Here is a 20,096-nt window from a genome sequence, read left to right on the forward strand (position 1 = left end):
ACTCAACTTTAATAATTTGATAGTCCAAATCTTTATGAAATAAGACCGCCACTCCTCGTTTTTTAGCTGGAGAGGATGAGGCGATTACCTCGCCTACCCATTTTATTTTAAGCTTTGCCGCTTCCATTCCATCTAAATGGGTCTCCTGTAAAAAAACCAGATCAGGTTTTTCAACAGCCAATGTTTTGATGACCAGTTTACGCTTGGCGGGAGAGGAAATCCCCCCCACATTCCACGAGAGAATTTTAAAACCCACTACTATTCTTTAGTCTGTCTAAAACACACAACCCAAACTGGAACCACAACAGAAAGTAACAACCGAGGGGGAGGGGGGGGGGGACACGCGGGCAAGAGGGAAGAAAAGGGGGAGAAAAAAAAAAGAGAAACAGAGAAGAAAAAGAAGAATGATGAGAGAGAAGCAGAAAAAAAAAAAAAACCAAAAAAAAAAACCCACATCAATCGAAAATATACTATTTATCATGAATCCTGCTATTGGCGATTTTTGGTGAACAAAATTTAAAAATACATAATTTTCACACAATAACAAGACACAAATATTAAGCATAACAAATACGTTAAAACAACTAATAAAATCAGAAAATTAACCAGAAAAAAAAAAAATCAAGACTCTCCAAGGAGATTCTATGAACCTGACCTAGAATCCCAAGGGAACCAGCTCAACAGCGGACCTGCCCGTAAGATTATAGGGTTCTCATGAATTCTTTAACTTCAGAAACTTCATTGAAACTAAATTTGACTCCCTTATTCTCACCTATGATTTTAGCGGGATAAAATAAACTAGCTTTAATACCTTTGCTGATCAACTGTGAGCAGTACGGGGCCATAAGTCTTCTACGAGCGGAAGTTTCCGCCGAGAAGTCCTGGAATAGCAAAATCTTGCTATTCCCGAATTCTAAGGTACCAGCTTTCTTTGCAAGCTTCAAGATCTCCAGTTTGTCCTGAAACTTTAATAACTTGAAAATACACATCCTGGGTTTAACCGGACCACTAACAGACTCCCTTCTGGGACCCACTCTGTGGGCCCTCTCGATTGCTAGGGGGAGGGAATGAGGTGCTATACCAATAGCTAGGGGAAGAGTTGAGGAGGTGAATTTAATCAGATCCTCAAATTCTAGTGATTCGGGTAGGCCTATAATCCTGATGTTGTTTCGCCTGGAGCGATCTTCAAGATCCTCCAGGCGCAACTGCATACTGTTCAATTTAACCTCTTGGGCCTGAATAATAGCCTCTTGAGCTGTCAACCTGTCTTCAGAGGCAGAAATTCTATTTTCTGCTTCCCCAATTCTATGGGAGAAATGTTTAACTTCTGCCGAGAGTGTAACTATGTCAGAAGAAATACCTCCCAGATCTTTTTTAATACCCTCGAACTGGGGAGCAAAAATAGCTGTAAGTTGAACAATCAGAGTCTGGGTATCTATTGCTGTGGATATGCTCTCAGATGATATATCTGCACTTGAGTCGCCAGGTTTGGAATTTTTTTTATCTCTGGGTTTAACAGGCATTTTGGGTGAGATAGTGTTACCGTGAGTAATACATTTTTCCATCAAAAGTGACAAAAAAGCAAAAAACACAATCAAACACTGAGAACAACAAATAAAATGCAAATCCCCTGTGTGGGGAAAGACAAATACCGTGATATCGCAATTAGTGCAGCAAAAAAATTTTTTTTTTTTTTCTCTCTCCTTTTTTTTTTCTTTCTCTTTTTTTTTTCCCTAAGTGAATACCTATATAAGTGAATATAATCTAATGTGATACATACAATCAAAATACAAGAAAAATAATAAATAAGCTATATAATATAGAACCCATACTAAGTATAATGGTTATATATTCTATAGACAGTGACAAGGGCCGAAGCCTTGGGAAAAATGCCTGAAACTTTATAGCTTAAACAACCAGAAAGAAATAATGAATTTGGGGTCAAGGACAACCAGTTATATTCTTGCCTGCACAACAATACAGACAAATACGTATAGAAACCTTGTTCTGCTAGACCTGCCAAAAGAGATGAGAGTAAACAATATTAAATTTGAACAAGACCCTGATTAGTAACCCCTAGACTGATTAAACCCCCAGCTATATCAGAGAGTCTCCTGGGATTCAGGGCCGCCTTACACAGTTCCCAGCTGAGATTGAAGCTTCGAATCAGCGACAATTTGAGCAGACAGTCAGAGAAACATGCAAAGATCTTAAAAAAGTCACCTTTATGCTCCGAGCATCCAGGAGCAAAAGATAGAACACCGTAGGAGAGTCTGAATCCTTAGTTGGTGGCAGGGTAAAACCGTAGCTGAGCCGACTCTGGAGAAACTGGCGACCGGCCAGGAGCGCTCCCACCCGGGGGAGCAGTACAGATGAAGTGACCGGAAATTTAGCATGCAAGGCCCTGGAGCCTTATCTCTTTAAACCATGCTGACAGGTGCTGGACCACTTGTACCTGGATCCAGGAGACCACTGCCCAGCAGGAGCAAAAACACTCGGGACCCTTTCGCGCCCCAGAGCGGTGCACCCGCATCCGTCAGTGAGCCCGCCTCCAAGCCCAGCGCGCCTTCCTCTGTACCGGAGCAAGCCCTCCAGGAAAACCCCTCCGGGGCTGAAAAGACACCGAGCCGACATAGCTGTCACTCACACAGCACCACTCTGGCTCCTCTCATCCCCTCCTCCGCCGCTCCACTGGACCAATGAGAGAGCCGTAAGCCCGGCAATTCAGCAGAACACAGTCAGAGGTGTGGAAGATCCTTAATTCTCCTTGGAAATTCTGACAATCCTTTCCAGCAGTAACTAGCGTTGATGCGGATTCACCGCAGCATAGGCAGCATCTAAGGTTTCCCTTTCGCTTGCGATATCCTGTCAAGCAGTGCGCCCGAGCCCTTTCAGGTACAATGGGCAGAAAGTGAAGGCAGTGATAGCAAGCATCGGACAAGACGCCGACCTGGAGCACCTGTGTTAGAGCTCCGCCTTCTCACCGGAAACCTTCAGGTGACTACTACCACTCAGGACAACATTTAGAAACTATTTAGCATGGGTGTTTTTGGTGGTTGTAGATGTGTAAAAGATTTTGGGGTCAAAGTTATAAAAAGTGCATTTTTTTTAAAATTTTTCCATCATATATTATAAATTTTTTTATAGTAAGTTATATGACATGATAAAAATAATGGTATCTTTAGAAAGTCTATTTAATGGCGAAAAAAACGGAATCTAATATGTGTGGGTATAGTAAATGAGTAAGAGGAAAAGTACAGCTAAATACAAACACCGCAGAAATGTAAAAACAGCCCTGGTCCTTAACGGTAAGAAAATTGAAAAATGGTCTGGTCACAATGGGGTTAAAGTAACACACAAACATTAAAATCAGAATCAGAATGTGTAAAATCACTGCAAGATCAAAATGCACAAAGTGTAACAAAACTCTAGTATTATGCAGTGCTACATTGCACTGGGCTTGTCTCTGCTTCACATACACATTTTAAAGAGATCTTGCCATGCTAGAGAGTTCAGGCCTTTTTCTTTTGAAAATTCAGTGGGTTCAGCCTTTGTGAAGTCTGAACTGCAATTTCTCTCCAAGTTGGAGAATCTTTGAATATCAGGGCACCAGAGAGATGGCTCGCATAAACCTCTCCTCTCAGATTAGATTATCTAAAATGATCCTCCAGCACTGAGATCTCTGACAAGATTCTAGACAGGCAGATTTTGATATACATCTCTAAGGGGCATTCCCAGCATTTCTGTATGTGAAGGAGAGAGAAGCCCAGTGCAATATAACACTACTTAAAAATAAAGTTTTGTTACACTTGGTGCTTTGCATCTTATATTACTTTACACTTCAGATTGGCTCATATTTTATTACATTTAAACTTTAAACTTCCTCTTTTGTATTTTAATGCATTTAGATTATGTATCCAGTGCATGACAAATATGTTTAAAAATTAGTAGGAGTCAGGCATATTTTTAGGAGCCCGACAGTTGGATTTGTATTATTTATTTATTTATTTATAAAATATTTTACCAGGAAGGATACATAGAGATTTCTCTAGTTTTCAAGTATGTCCTGGGTCCACAAAACATTGCATTGATACAATAGGGTACAATAATACAAAAACAATATTATTACATAACATATGCAGAATTTAACATAGAACAGGTAGGAAATATAAAATCAACCATGACAGGTGTATATGATAACACAAAAAGTTAGGAGCCAGTGGCTCCCAGGTTTGTTGAGCTCTGCTGTATACAGCATTTATTTCACAAATTCTGATTATGCTTTGAAAGTTTCTGTGTTACTTTAAGAAATTAGGATCATACTTTGTATATGTCTATGTATCTTTTACAAATTACACTGCATTTGTATTTGCTTCATTGCAAACTAAAACTGACAGCTTCAGAAAGTGGGATAGACAGGGAAGTTCCCGGGGCTGAACAGGGAAGCTCCCAACGTATGTCTGAAGCTCTCTCACAATTCTAATGAAATACTCTAAGCATTTTACACAAGCAGAGGTCTCACTGATTTTTCTCGCCAGCTGTATGCAGGTGACGTTTTCTCAAATGTACAACTCACTTATTTAACTGACAGAAAAGCAAATTGTAGTGAAAACATTTCAGGTTAATTTGTATTTGTTAGAAACAAACGCCTAGATCAAGAGTTTGGCGTTAGCCTTAAAAAGCAGCGTTGATAGGTCCCAACGCTGCTTTTTTTATTTTTTTTATTTTAAAGTTTTTATTGAGGAAAAGAATAATTAAATGTGTACAAATCATACAGAAACAGCAATAACATACATTTGATGTACAAAAGCAGTGAGAGTCCTCATTTTTCAGCCCCTAATTACGCTGTTGCAGGCCACTCTTGGGCCTTATCATCTGTCTTTACAAATGTCCAGGGGCTTAAATTAGGCATATAAAATCAAAGAAAAAAAAACAAAAAAAAACCCAGTATGCATTAAAGAAAAAGTAAAAAGATTGTGTTATACAGCTGTATATAAGTTTTGATGGTCATGCATACTTAACCCAGAGCTGGTCTCAACCTTGTAACAGAACTCACACAGTGACAGATATTTGGCCTATGCCATTTTATAGAGCAAACACATGAACAGTCATAGAGCCACAAATATTTCTCCCTTAACTACGCTTCTGCTCTTTATAAGAAACATTGCGTGTTGTATCAGGGGCTTGGATCTAGGTGATGTTTCTCAAGAAGTAAAGCTATTCATAGTCTCTCTCAAAAAGCCCCGTGAATATATGGTTCTTTTTCTTTCAGGCTTATGGTTTTATACTGAGAGCCTCAACGCCGCCCCGGCCGCGGGCCACGGAAGGGAGCCAGCCTCATTGTATTTTGTTTCAGTCCAGAGCCAATACGATATGTTATATTTATAATCCCTCTCTAATTGTAAGATTGAGTCTCCTTAAGGGCCCCCCCAAACCCCCACAGAGAGCTATCAGGGATATATGAAGGTATTATTAAGATCACAGAGCCTTCTAGAAGCCAAGAATAGTAATTCAGGGTCATAATACATTTGATCCAAGATCTGAGACTTTTAGCGATATTGCAATGAGCCATTTAATATAATATTCAAAAAGGGGGCTAACGTGCCAACTACCCTTTAACTAATACATGCATATCAAACTCTAATATAGGCATTTGAAGGGGACACACAACCATAGAAAACAAACTTGAACTTTACATATTTTATTCAACTTTGACCGTTACTTATCTGCACCAAGTAGTCCTTTGTGAGCAACCTAACCCCCTTCAAAACTGAACTGCAGGAATGAGTTGACTTTAATGTCGGTCAAAATGACCACCGGTGGGTCTCCAGCACACATTTTCATAGGCCCATATTCAAATGATCACTCAGGGACATCGTATGGCAAAAGTAACATGTGGTGCCAGGCAGTTTATTAGGTGCTTTGTCACGGAGTGTAAGCTCCCGTGTGCCATCTGAAACAGTGGTTTGAAACAATTTACTTGACTCTGCAGCTATAGTGCTTCCTTGCTGTCTGAGAAGGCCGGGACCCGACTCACCCCCGCAAACCCGCTGCATGTCGGTGTCTAGATCCTGATAGTAGCGTAGGGTGGATTCCAATATGAATTGGCAAATGGCGTGTTCCCGCCTTGGAAGCATCAGTGTCGGGTGTCGATATTCCTCTTTATCTCTTGTCTTCGATCCAGATTCAGGTACCCTATGGTTATCTGTAGTGCGGCGTTGTTCAGGCACTGATGCATTCTTGTTAAGTAGCTGTAAAGAAAGTCCACCCACATATATATTATTTGTATAAATTAGGCCAGATTTGCCATGTTGCCAGACTGTTCCAACCGTAGATATTGTGGGTGGTTGGGCCAATGAGTCTTCAGGTTCAGACCCTTTGATCCGATTGATAAGGAGCTGTAATTCACGTTCTGAAGGTTCTCTGTCGATTAAATCCTGCATCATAGCTTCTAGCTTGGCAAAGCGGGAGCCCGACAACTCCGAAAGAGCCTTGTCCTCCATTATGATATTTTTCAGTGGCTGAGTTCTCTCCAATACGAGTGTCTCGTATAGTAGTATATGTTCCCTCCGTGCAATAAATAGGGCTGTGTAGAGTCCAAAGTGATGTTTTAACGAAAGCAGGTGGCCAGCTCTGGTAAGACACCCCGGAGATCCAGGGGGGGGGACGCTGACTGCGAGTTTAGCCGCCGCTGCAGGCCTCTCTTGTCCAGTTTCAGCCCAAGGGTCATAAACACAGCAGGGTGTAGAAGATGAATTACTATTTCACAAAATTTGTAGATGTTTGCTGTATATTCTGACCTATAATCGGCGGATTATTTTCTCCTCTCCCAGAGCTTATGAAACATGCGACTACTCTCAGCCGCTGCTAGGACACGCCCCCCCCCCCCAACGCTGCTTTTTAATGCTCGCTGGTATTACGAGTCTGACAGGTACAGGTGTACCGCTCACTTTTCTTCCGCGACTCAAGGCTACCGCAAATCCCCTTACGTCAATTGCGTATCCTATCTTTTTAATGGGACTTGGCTAACGCTGGTATTACGAGTCTTGGAAGAAGTGAGCGGTAGAGCCTCTCCTGTCCAGACTCCTACTGCATTTAAAAGTCAGTAGTTAAGAAGAGTTTTAAGGGATAACACCGGAACATAAAGCTCTTAACTAAAGTGCTAAAAAGTACACTAACAACCATAAACTACCTATTAACCCCTAAACCGAGGCCCCCCACATTGCAAACACTAATATAAAAAATTTTAACCCCTAATCTGCCGACCGGAAATCGGCGCCACCTACATTATACCCATGAACCCCTAATCTGCTGCCCCTAACATCGCCGACACCTACATTATATTTATTAACCCCTAATCTGCCGACCCCAACGTCGCCGCCACCTACCTACAATTATGAACCCCTAATCTGCCGACCGGACATCGCCGCCACTTTAATAAATGTAATAACCCCTAAACCGCCGCACTCCCGCCTCGCAAACACTAGTTACATTTTATTAACCCCTAATCTGCCCCCTCAACGTCGCCGACACCTACCTACATTAATTAACCCCTAATCTTCCGACCCCAACGCCACTAATATAATAAATTTATTAACCCCTAAACCTAAGTTTAACCCTAACCCCCCTAATTTAAATATAATCTAAATTAGGGTGATCTTCAGGGGGTTAGTGTTAGGTTTTTTTAAGGGGGGATTGGGTGGGTTTTAGAATAGGGGTGTGTGGGTGGTGGGTTTTAATGTTGGGGGGGTATTGTATTTTTTTTTTTACAGGTAAAAGAGCTGATTACTTTGGGGCAATGCCCCGCAAAAGGCCCTTTTAAAGGCTATTTGTAATTTAGTGTAGGGTAGGGAAATTTTATTATTTTGGGGGGCTTTTTTATTTTATTAGGGGGATTAGATTAGGTGTAATTAGTTTAAAAATCTTGTCATTCTTTTTTATTTTCTGTAATTTAGTGGGGGGGGTTTTCTCGTAATTTAGTTTATTTAATTTAATTGTAATTAATTGTAGTTAGTTTAGGTAATTAGTTTAATTACAGGGAGTGCAGAATTATTAGGCAAATTAGTATTTTGACCACATCATCCTCTTTATGCATGTTGTCTTACTCCAAGCTGTATAGGCTCGAAAGCCTACTACCAATTAAGCATATTAGGTGATGTGCATCTCTGTAATGAGAAGGGGTGTGGTCTAATGACATCAACACCCTATATCAGGTGTGCATAATTATTAGGCAACTTCCTTTCCTTTGGCAAAATGGGTCAAAAGAAGGACTTGACAGGCTCAGAAAAGTCAAAAATAGTGAGATATCTTGCAGAGGGATGCAGCACTCTTAAAATTGCAAAGCTTCTGAAGCGTGATCATCGAACAATCAAGCGTTTCATTCAAAATAGTCAACAGGGTCACAAGAAGCGTGTGGAAAAACCAAGGCGCAAAATAACTGCCCATGAACTGAGAAAAGTCAAGCGTGCAGCTGCCAAGATGCCACTTGCCACCAGTTTGGCCATATTTCAGAGCTGCAACATCACTGGAGTGCCCAAAAGCACAAGGTGTGCAATACTCAGAGACATGGCCATGGTAAGAAAGGCTGAAAGACGACCACCACTGAACAAGACACACAAGCTGAAACGTCAAGACTGGGCCAAGAAATATCTCAAGACTGATTTTTCTAAGGTTTTATGGACTGATGAAATGAGAGTGAGTCTTGATGGGCCAGATGGATGGGCCTGTGGCTGGATTGGTAAAGGGCAGAGAGCTCCAGTCCGACTCAGACGCTAGCAAGGTGGAGGTGGAGTACTGGTTTGGGCTGGTATCATCAAAGATGAGCTTGTGGGGCCTTTTCGGGTTGAGGATGGAGTCAAGCTCAACTCCCAGTCCTACTGCCAGTTTCTGGAAGACACCTTCTTCAAGCAGTGGTACAGGAAGAAGTCTGCATCCTTCAAGAAAAACATGATTTTCATGCAGGACAATGCTCCATCACACGCGTCCAAGTACTCCACAGCGTGGCTGGCAAGAAAGGGTATAAAAGAAGAAAATCTAATGACATGGCCTCCTTGTTCACCTGATCTGAACCCCATTGAGAACCTGTGGTCCATCATCAAATGTGAGATTTACAAGGAGGGAAAACAGTACACCTCTCTGAACAGTGTCTGGGAGGCTGTGGTTGCTGCTGCACGCAATGTTGATGGTGAACAGATCAAAACACTGACAGAATCCATGGATGGCAGGCTTTTGAGTGTCCTTGCAAAGAAAGGTGGCTATATTGGTCACTGATTTGTTTTTGTTTTGTTTTTGAATGTCAGAAATGTATATTTGTGAATGTTGAGATGTTATATTGGTTTCACTGGTAAAAATAAATAATTGAAATGGGTATATATTTGTTTTTTGTTAAGTTGCCTAATAATTATGCACAGTAATAGTCACCTGCACACACAGATATCCCCCTAAAATAGCTATAACTAAAAACAAACTAAAAACTACTTCCAAAACTATTCAGCTTTGATATTAATGAGTTTTTTGGGTTCATTGAGAACATGGTTGTTGTTCAATAATAAAATTAATCCTCAAAAATACAACTTGCCTAATAATTCTGCACTCCCTGTATAGTGTATTGTTAGCTGTAATTGTAACTTAGGTTAGGGTTTATTTTACATGTAATTTTGTACTTATTTTAGCTAGGTAGTTATTAAAAAGTTAATAACTATTTAATAACTATTGTACCTAGTTAAAATAAATACAAAGTTGCCTGTAAAATAAATATAATTCCTAAGATAGCTACAATGTAACTATTAGTTATATTGTAGCTAGCTTAGGGTTTATTTTATCGGTAAGTATTTAGTTTTAAATAGGATTAATTTATTTAATTATGTTAAATAAATTTCGTATAATTTAAATTATATTTAAATTAGGGGGGTTAGGGGTTAATAAATTGATTATGGTTGCGGCAACGTTGTGGTCGGAAGATTAGGGGTTAATTAATGTAGGTAGGTGTCGGCGACGTTGGGGGGGCAGATTAGGGGTTAATAAATATAATGTAGGGTTTGGCGATGTTAGGGGCAGCAGATTAGGGGTTAATACATATAATGTAGGTGGCAGCGGAGTCCGGAGAGGCAGATTAGGGGTTAATAGTATAATGCAGGTGGTGACGATGTTGGGGGTGGCAGATTAGGGGTTAATAAGTGTAAGATTAGGGGTGTTTAGACTCCGGGTTCATGTTAGGGTGTTAGGTGTAGACATAACTTTTATTTCCCCATAGGAAACAATGGGGCTGCGTTAGGAGCTGAACGCTGCTTTTTTGCAGGTGTTAGGTTTTTTTTCAGCCGGCTCAGCCCCATTGTTTCCTATGGGGAAATCGTGCACAAGCACGTTTTGCCAGCTTACCGCTACCGTAAGCAACGCTGGTATCGAGGTGAGATGTGGAGCTAAATTTTGCTCAACGCTCACTTTTCTGAGGCTAACGCCAGCTTAAAGAAAACTTGTAATACCAGCGTTGTCTTAAGGGAGCGGTAAGAAAAGAAGGCTTGTTAGCACCGCACAGCCTTACCGACAAAACTCGTGATCTAGCCGTAAGAATTTATATCTGTCCCATATCATTTTTAAAATAAATATACTCAGCATGACCCTAAATTGTTAGTAACACAGAAACTGTCAAAGCACAATCAGAATGTGTAAAATAACAATCCTAAATACACTACTGCATACAGAATATAAATGCATTAAAATATAGAATCGAAAGTGCAAAGCTTAAATTTAATAAAACATTAAGGGCTCGATCCGATATAGATCGTAGTTTGCGGCGCAAGTGAGGGAACCCCCGCCGCCCGTAGTTTCAGCTCGCAACTCGAGCTATCCCATATACGGCGCCATCAGATGCTAAAGTGCCGTAAGTCGGATAAACCAGCGATGTCCAGAAATCTGCGTAAGTACAAATTTCTGGAGTCGCCAGTGACTTACGGCACTTTAGAAACTGCCGGCGCCTACAAAACCTGACTAAAGTATTAAATCTCCCGTACTGTCTAACACGCCTCCCAAACATAGCCCGACACGTATACCCCTCTATCCGCTATCCCCCCTCACTCTCCTAATAATAAAAAATGTATTAACCCCTAAACCGCCGCTCCCGGACCCCGCCGCAATCCCTAATAAAGTTATTAACCCCTAAACCACCGCTCCCGGACCCCGCCGCCACCTACATTAACTACCTCCTAATGTGAGCCCCTTACACCGCCGCCACCTACATTACCTACCCCCTAATGTGAGCCCCTTACACCGCCGCCAGCTACATTAACTACCCCCTAATGTGAGCCCCTTACACCGCCGCCAGCTACATTAACTAACCCCTAATTTGAGCTCCTACCCCGCCGCCAGCTACATTAACTATCCCCTAATGTGAGCTCCTACCCCGCCGCCAGCTATATTAAAATTATTAACCCCTAATTTAATCCCCCTACACCGGTGCCAGCTATATTAAATTATTTAACCCCTAAAATACTAAACTATCCCTACCACTAAACCTAAGTCTAACCCTACAAGTAGCCTTTGACAAAGCCAGCATATGGCGAAATGCGCATCAGGCGCTTGTACTAGGAGCTCTGCAGCCTAACTAGATGTTTCTTGCACCCTAAAGTTAGACAATAATGATTTGACTTCTATCGTATATTGATTGGAATTCCTGCTATATTACACACCGCTCCAGTATTGCACTAGTTTAGCTTAATTTGTGCAAGGTTTGTCCTCTTTATTTAGTTTTAGTTTTTGTGCAATCCGCGAGCATTTTTGGGTGTTTATATAGCAGATTTTTTCCTCTCTGTTAATTGAGTATATTGGTATTTCACTTTGTGAAGTCACATCTCCAAGGATACTTTCCTGGGCTTGCCAGCTCTGCTGTATTTCAATACAGTTTTTAATACACCACACTGGTAGTAATTTACTACCTTTTTAATTCCGTAATTAAATAAATGTTAAGTTTTATTATTTTTCCTCTGTGTATTACCTCACTGTAAATACACTTATTATTTGACACGCCAAAAGAGTGCTCTGGATTATCCATTTCTCTTGTCTTTGTTTAGCTTACACATACGGATAATGAGCACCCCCCATGAAACTTGTAGTGGCATAGGTTTATATACCTTATGAATATATGGTTAATTATACTGAACTGTATATTCGAATTTGAATTATTTGGGGCCTCTAATAGGAGAATATCCCATTCCCTCTCTGTTTTGTATACCTAACCCTACAAATAGCCCTGAAAAGGGCTTTTTGCGTGGCATTACCCAAAAGTAAACAACTCTATTGCCAGCCCTTAAAAGGGCTTTTTGCGGCCATTGCCCTAAAGTAATCAGCTCTTTTACCAGCCCTTAAAAGGGCTTTTTGCGGGGCTTTGTCACAAAGTAATCAGCTCTTTTGCATCTAATCTAAATCCCCCTACACCGCCGCCACCTATAATAAATGTATTACCCCCTAATCTAATCCCCCTTCCCCCGCCGCCACCTATATTAAATATATTACCCCCTAATCTAATCTCACTATACCGCCGCCACCTATATTAACTATATTAACCCTAATTATATTAGGGTTAATATAGTTAATATAGTTATTATATTATATATATTAACTATATTAACCCTAATTATATTAGGGTTAATATAGTTAATATAGTTATTATATATATATATATATATATATATATATATATATATATATATTAAGTATAATAACCCTATCTAACTCTAACACCCCTAACTAAATTCTTATTAAAATAAATCTAATTAATATTAATATTATTAATTAAAATATTCCTATTTAAATCTAAATACTTACCTATAAAATAAACCCTAAGATAGCTACAATATAATTAATAATTACATTGTAGCTATTTTAGGGTTTATATTTATTTTACAGGTAACTTGGTATTTATTTTAACTAGGTACAATAGCTATTAAATAGTTAATAACTATTTAATAGCTACCTTGTTAAAATAATTACCAATTTACCTGTAAAATAAATCCTAACCTAAGTTACAAATACACCTACACTATCAATAAATTAAATAAACTACAAATATCTAAACTAAAATACAATTAAATACACTAAACTAAATTACAAAAAACAAACAAACACTAAATTACAAAAAATAAAAAAAGATTACAAGAATGTTAAGCTAATTACACTTATTCTAAGCCCCCTAATAAAATAATAAAGCCCCCCAAAATAAAAAAATGCTCTACCCTATTCTAAATGAAAAATTAACCAGCTCTTTTACCAGCCCTTAAAAGGGCTTTTTGCGGGGCATGCCCCAAAGTAAACAGCTCTTTTGCCTGTAAAAAAAACCCACAATACCACCCCCCAACATTACAACCCACCACCCACATACCCCTACTCTAAACTCACCCAAACCCCCCTTAAAAAAACCTAACACTAAGCCCCAGAAGATCTCCCTACCTTGATTTGTCTTCACCCAGCCGGGCCGAACTCTTCATCCAATCCGGGCGATGTCTTCATCCAAGCGGCAAAGAAGAAGTCTTCCATCCCGGCGATGTCTTCATCCAAGCGGCAAAGAAGAGGTCCTCCATCGGGGCGAAGTTTTCCTCCAAGCGGCATCTTCAATCTTCTTTCTTCCGACCTCCGACGCGGAACATCCAGCTGGCCCGACAACTGAACGACGAATGAAGTTTCCTTTAAATGACGTCATCCAAGATGGCGTCCCTCGAATTCCGATTGGCTGATAGGATACTATCAGCCAATCGGAATTAAGGTAAGAAAATCTGATTGGCTGATTCAATCAGCCAATCAGATTCAAGTTCAATCCGATTGGCTGATTGGATCAAATACAAAGCCAATCAGATTTTCTTACCTTAATTCCGATTGGCTGATAGAATCCTATCAGCCAATCGGAATTCGAGGGACGCCATCTTGGATGACGTCATTTAAAGGAAACTTAATTTGTCGTTCAATCGTCGGGCCTGCTGGATGTTCCGTGTAGGAGGTCTGAAAAAAGAAGATTGAAGATGACGCTTGGAGGAAAACTTCGCCCCGATGGAGGACCTCTTCTTTGCCGCTTGGATGAAGACATCGCCGGGATGGAAGACTTCTTCTTTGCCCCTTGGATGAAGACATCGCCCAGATGGAAGACTTCTTCTTTGCCGCTTGGATTAAGACATCGCCCTGATTGGATGAAGAGTTTGGCCCGGCTAGGAGAAGACGACTCAAGGTAGGGAGATCTTCTGGGGCTTAGTGTTAGGTTTTTTAAGGGGGGTTTGGTTGGGTTTAGAGTAGGGGTATGTGGGTTGTAATGTTGGGGGGTGGTATTGTGTTTTTTTTTTACAGGCAAAAGAGCTGTTTACTTTGGGGCATGCCCCGCAAAAAGCCCTTTTAAGGGCTGGTTAAAGAGCTGGTTAATTTTTAATTTAGAATAGGGTAGGGCATTTTTTTATTTTGGGGGGCTTTATTATTTTATTAGGGGGCTTAGAATAGGTGTAATTAGCTTAAAATTCTTGTAATCTTTTATTATTTTTTGTAATTTAGTGTTTGTTTGTTTTTGTAATTTAGTTTAGTGTATTTAATTGTATTTTAGTTTATTTAATTTATTGATAGTGTAGGTGTATTTGTAACTTAGATTAGGATTTATTTTACAGGTAAATTGGTAATTATTTTAACAAGGTAGCTATTAAATAGTTATTAACTATTTAATAGCTATTGTACCTAGTGAAAATAAATACCAAGTTACCTGTAAAATAAATATAAACCCTAAAATAGCAACAATGTAATTATTAATTATATTGTAGCTATCTTAGGGTTCATTTTATAGGTAAGTATTTAGATTTAAATAGGAATATTTTAATTAATAATATTAATATTAATTAGATTTATTTTAATAAGAATTTAGTTAGGGGTGTTAGAGTTAGATAGGGTTATTATACTTAATATATATATAATATAATAACTATATTAACCCTAATATAATTAGGGTTAATATAGTTAATATATATAATATAATAACTATATTAACTATATTAACCCTAATATAATTAGGGTTAATATAGTTAATATATGTGGCAGCGGTATAGTGGGATTAGATTAGGGGGTAATGTATTTAATATAGGTGGCGGCGGTGTAGGGGGATTAGATTAGGGGGTAATACATTTATTATAGGTGGCGGCGGTGTAGGGGGATTTAGATTAGATGCAAAAGAGCTGATTACTTTGTGACAAAGCCCTGCAAAAAGCCCTTTTAAGGGCTGGTAAAAGAGCTGATTACTTTAGGGCAATGGCCCGCAAAAAGCTCTTTTAAGGGCTGGCAATAGAGCTGTTTACTTTGGGGTAATGCCACGCAAAAAGCCCTTTTCAGGGCTATTTGTAGGGTTAGACTTAGGTTTAGTGGTAGGTATAGTTTAGTATTTTAGTGGTTAAATAATTTAATATAGGTGGCGGCGGTATAGGGGGATTAGATTAGGGGTTAATAATTTAATATAGGTGGCGGCGGTATAGTGGGATTAGATTAGGGGTTAATAATTTTAATATAGCTGGCGGCGGGGTAGGAGCTCACATTAGGGGGTAGATAATGTAGGTGGCAGTGGGGTAGGAGCTCACATTAGGGGGTAGTTAATGTAGGTGGCGGCGGTGTAAGGGGCTCACATTAGGGGGTAGGTAATGTAGATGGCGGCGGGGTAGGGGCTCACATTAGGGGGTAGGTAATGTAGATGGCGACGGTGTAGGGGCTCACATTAGGGGGTAGGTAATGTAGATGGCAGCGGTGTAGGGGCTCACATTAGGGGGTAGGTAATGTAGATGGCAGCGGTGTAGGGGCTCACATTAGGGGGTTATACATTTAATGTAGGTGGAGGCGGGGTCCGGGAGCGGCGGTTTAGGGGTAGGGATTGCGGCGTGGGATCGCGGTTGACAGGTAGATAGACATTGCGCATGCGTTAGGTGTTAGGTTTTATTTAGCAGTTCGCGGTTGACAGGTAGATAGACATTGCGCATGCGTTAGGTTTTATTTAGCAGCTAGTTTAGGGAGTTACGGGGCTCCAATAGACAGCGTAAGGCTTACTATGCCTGCAATTTTTGGCGAGGTGAAAATGGAGTAGGATTTCTCCATTTTCGCCACGTAAGTCCTTACGCTGTATATTGGATACAAAACTGCGCTGGTTTGGTATACCTGTCTATGGGCCAAAAAACGACGGCTGAAGGCAGAAATATACGAGCGTAACTTCTATGTTACGCCGTATATGTGATACCAAACCAGCGCAAATTTTGGCGTCGCCGGCTTTTGCAGGCGACGATTTATATTGGATCGGGCCCTAAGAGCATAATCTAAACTGTGTAAAGTTATATTAAATACAAAGCACAAATGCAGCAGAGCTATCATGTCATGCAGTGCTATATTGCTCTGGAGTTTTCTCTCCTTTATATACAGAAAGGGAAGTAACGCCCCTTGGAGAATTATAGTAAAAACTGCCTTTCTAGAATCTCGTGAGGGATCTCGCAGTGATCGAGAATCCTTTAATATCATCTTGTCTTAGCAGAGAGCTTTATATTATCAGGCCCCATGTGTTAGGCTGGCTACCTGTAGAGCATTAAGTTTAACTCCTTTGCTGGGGTTAAACACATAAAGGGTGATCCCAATCTTTCTTTTGTTGTTGGTAAATAACGATTTCTGATCTTTCTCTAGTATTATTTTTAATCTAATGATGATTGTCAAGTAAAAGGTCAGTGACTTTGTAAAATATACAGATTAATAGTTAATTTATATATATATATCCTCTTTGATAAAAAAAAATGTCTTGACATCTGTAATGATACAGTTCTCTCTATCAATGAACCTGAAATGGGTGACGCAAACCTCCTTACTGTGGCCAGATACACTTCACAGACAGGATGTCTCAAAACTACAAAGAGAACATTTGTTCCCCAACTAGAAGGTATAAACTTCAAAATAGATTTTGTTCTATGATCTATATCAGGTTAAAATTTAAATTAAATAAAGAGATATACATCCTGCCAGAGATAGGATGCCCCCTGTAGTGAGGAGTGGATGGTCCGTCTGCGAGAATGGTGGAGTGTACACAGGTTCTCAGGGAATATAGCCCTTCTCATTTTAAAGTTAATTACTCCATGCTGAGTTTAAAGGGACACTTTACCCAAATTTTTTTCTTTCATGATTCAGATAGAGCATGCAATTTTAAGCAACTTTCTAATTTACTCCTATTATCAAATGTTCTTCATTCTCTTGGTATCTTTATTTGAAAAGCAAGAATGCAAGTTTAGATGCCGGCTCATTTTTGGTGAACAACCTGTGTTGTTCTTGCTGATAGGTGGATAAATTCACCCACCAATAAACAAGTGCTGTCCAGTGTCTAAGCCAAAAATTGTTTGTCTCCTTAGCTTAGACGCCTTCTTTTTCAAATAAAGATAGCAAGGGAACAAAGAAAAATTTATAATAGGAGTAAATTAGAAAGTTGATTAAAATTGCATGCTCTATCTGAATCACAAAAGAAAAAAATTGGGTTCAGTGTCCCTTTAAATATACAAACCCGAACTGCCGAGAGAAGCAGACGTCCTTAGAAAGAGCTCTCTGCTTTTTGGGCCAAAAAAGAACTTATAATAGTGATATAGTGCCTTTTTTGGGGTACAGCTATGCCCACCAAGCACTAGAGATACAACCCTGCAGGCTCAGGAGAGAAAATTTGGAAACCAAAGTGTCACCGTATAATCTGGGGACTGCCGGACCTAGCGACGGAGTAAAGGAGCAGCTCCACGGAGGACAGCTCAGTACCAGAGGTCCATCCGCAACTAGAGAATCCCTAGAGTGATAGACTGAGACTTACCCGATACCCGTCGAGTACTGTTGGGGAGCCGACAAGGCGAGGTACCGCGCTGGTGCTGAAGTTTGGCGCGAAGATCCGCCATCTTTCCCGGGGCCTCCCCCTCCCGCATCCTCAGACTCCGGACCTCGTGGGGCAGAAAAGTTGGTGCCAGCACCACCCGATATCAATCGGGTGGTGGAGAAGATCAGTCCCGCACGTCCCCGAGGTGTAAAGACAAGATAGCACACATTGGGAGGTAAGGGGGCCCCGGAGGGGAAGTTTGAAATAACGAGGGGGCTCAGGGCATAAAGTCGATCCCACACACGACTAAACAGAGCATTGCTAATACCCAAAGGGCTCACACAACCCTTCCAGCTCCTGAAGACACGTGCCTTAATAAAATAAGCCCTCATAGAGAGTACGGAGACAATTGTGGGCTTTCCAGAGACTTTTAATGTGTCAACCTGGCCCAATAGGGCATGCAAACCCAGAAATATCTTGCCACCTATCTATTACAAGAGATATTAACCCCTATTGCATAAACAAAAAGAAAGTCGGGGAGAGGTCTGTGAGGACTTGTGACATTAACATCAGATAGCATTAGCGGATTTAACAGCAGTCATTTTCGTATGCACAGAACCCATCATTTATTTCATGTCTACGGTCTCCAGGATGCACTTTAAGAGACTGTCCTTTACATATAAGTTTGCGGGGACTCCTGATGATATGTAGAACCTGCAGGTGAAGTAGGGGGACATCAGCCTCCACATGAGCTATTAAAAGAGAAGTAATGGAATAGTGCTAACTACTTAAATGAAGGGAAATCTTTGAAATATATCTATATAATATTTGAAATTGCCTCAATCCATTTGCATCATTTCTCTTTATCTAAGATATCCAACCACCCCAAGGCTTGTTTTGACACTACGCTCTGAATGAGAGGTGAGAGAGAGGTTTGCTTGTCTTAAGGCACACTGTAAACAACTCCTTTCCTTAAGACCTGTGTATAGGACAATAATGGCTACAAGAAGAGGGGGAAAGGGAGAGAAGCTTCCTAATCCAGGCACCCCTTCCACAGTGTCCTCCTTCTTTAAAACCACACACATACCTAAAGCTAACAAAGACATGGAAACAGGAGATGATTCAGAACAATCTCTACCGCCATCCTTTGAGGATCAATCTCCGATTACCAGAGCTGATCTTCAATCCCTGGTATCAAAGAAAGACCTAACGGATAACTTCGAAAAATTGTGGGGGAAAATAGACTCTATACATACTTCGGTTACCTCCAGCTTAGCCGAAATCAAATCTGACCTTACAGATATGGGAAACAGAATCGATATCTTGGAAGACCAGAAGGACTCAATGGTGGAAAATGTAGATGAATTAACACAAACAATCTCCGATCAACAGCAACTCCTACAGGAAATACAAGATAAAATGGAGGACTTAGAGAACAGAAACAGAAGGAACAATATCAGATTAAAGGGAATTCCAGAAGATGTCACACCCAAGGAAATTCTGACATATATAACGCAACTCTTCCACCAGATAACAGACTCACCCCCCGAGTACACGTTCCATGAGGAAAGGGCACATAGAGCTCTCAAAGCCAAAACTAAAAATAGCATCCCCCCAAGAGATGTGATAGCTCGGATGACCTTCTTTCCAGACAAAGAAAAAATATTACAGGCTTCCAGAAAGAACCCAACTTTTAAGTTTCAAGGAAATGTCATTCAATTCTTCCAAGACTTAAGCTTACGTACCCTACAACGCAGAAGCTCTTTGAAACCACTAACAAGTATACTTCGCAAACAACAGATCCCATACAGATGGGGATTCCCCTTTGTACTAAGCATTACTAAAGACTCCAAGATCATAAACATTAAACACCAGGAAGATATCCCAGAGATATGTGGAATATTGGGCCTTGACCCTCCGACTATTCCAGATCAGGAGGCCCCATCAGCAAAGAAAAGTGATGCAACAAGATCCAACACCCATATGGCCTGGCAAAAGGTCAACTACAAAAGGCAAAAAACAATTGATACCAGAAACCAAGAGTCATGAATTCCCTTCTTCTTTTGTACTGAACTTCCTCTCATGCTCGACCAATTAGAGTCTATAAATAATTATGATTGAGTTTAGAGAGAGACATGCTTTGCACTAGCACTACTTCTATTAACACTTTAAAGGGGGCTGATAAATGTCCCCCCCTTACATTGAGGTCCGGTGGCTTCCGCCCGACCTCTGGACTGTTTGCAGATATTGTTAAGTTATCCCCTTTTTGGGG

The sequence above is a fragment of the Bombina bombina genome, chromosome 6, assembly GCF_027579735.1.
Source record: "Bombina bombina isolate aBomBom1 chromosome 6, aBomBom1.pri, whole genome shotgun sequence".
Classification (NCBI taxonomy): Eukaryota; Metazoa; Chordata; class Amphibia; order Anura; family Bombinatoridae; genus Bombina; species Bombina bombina.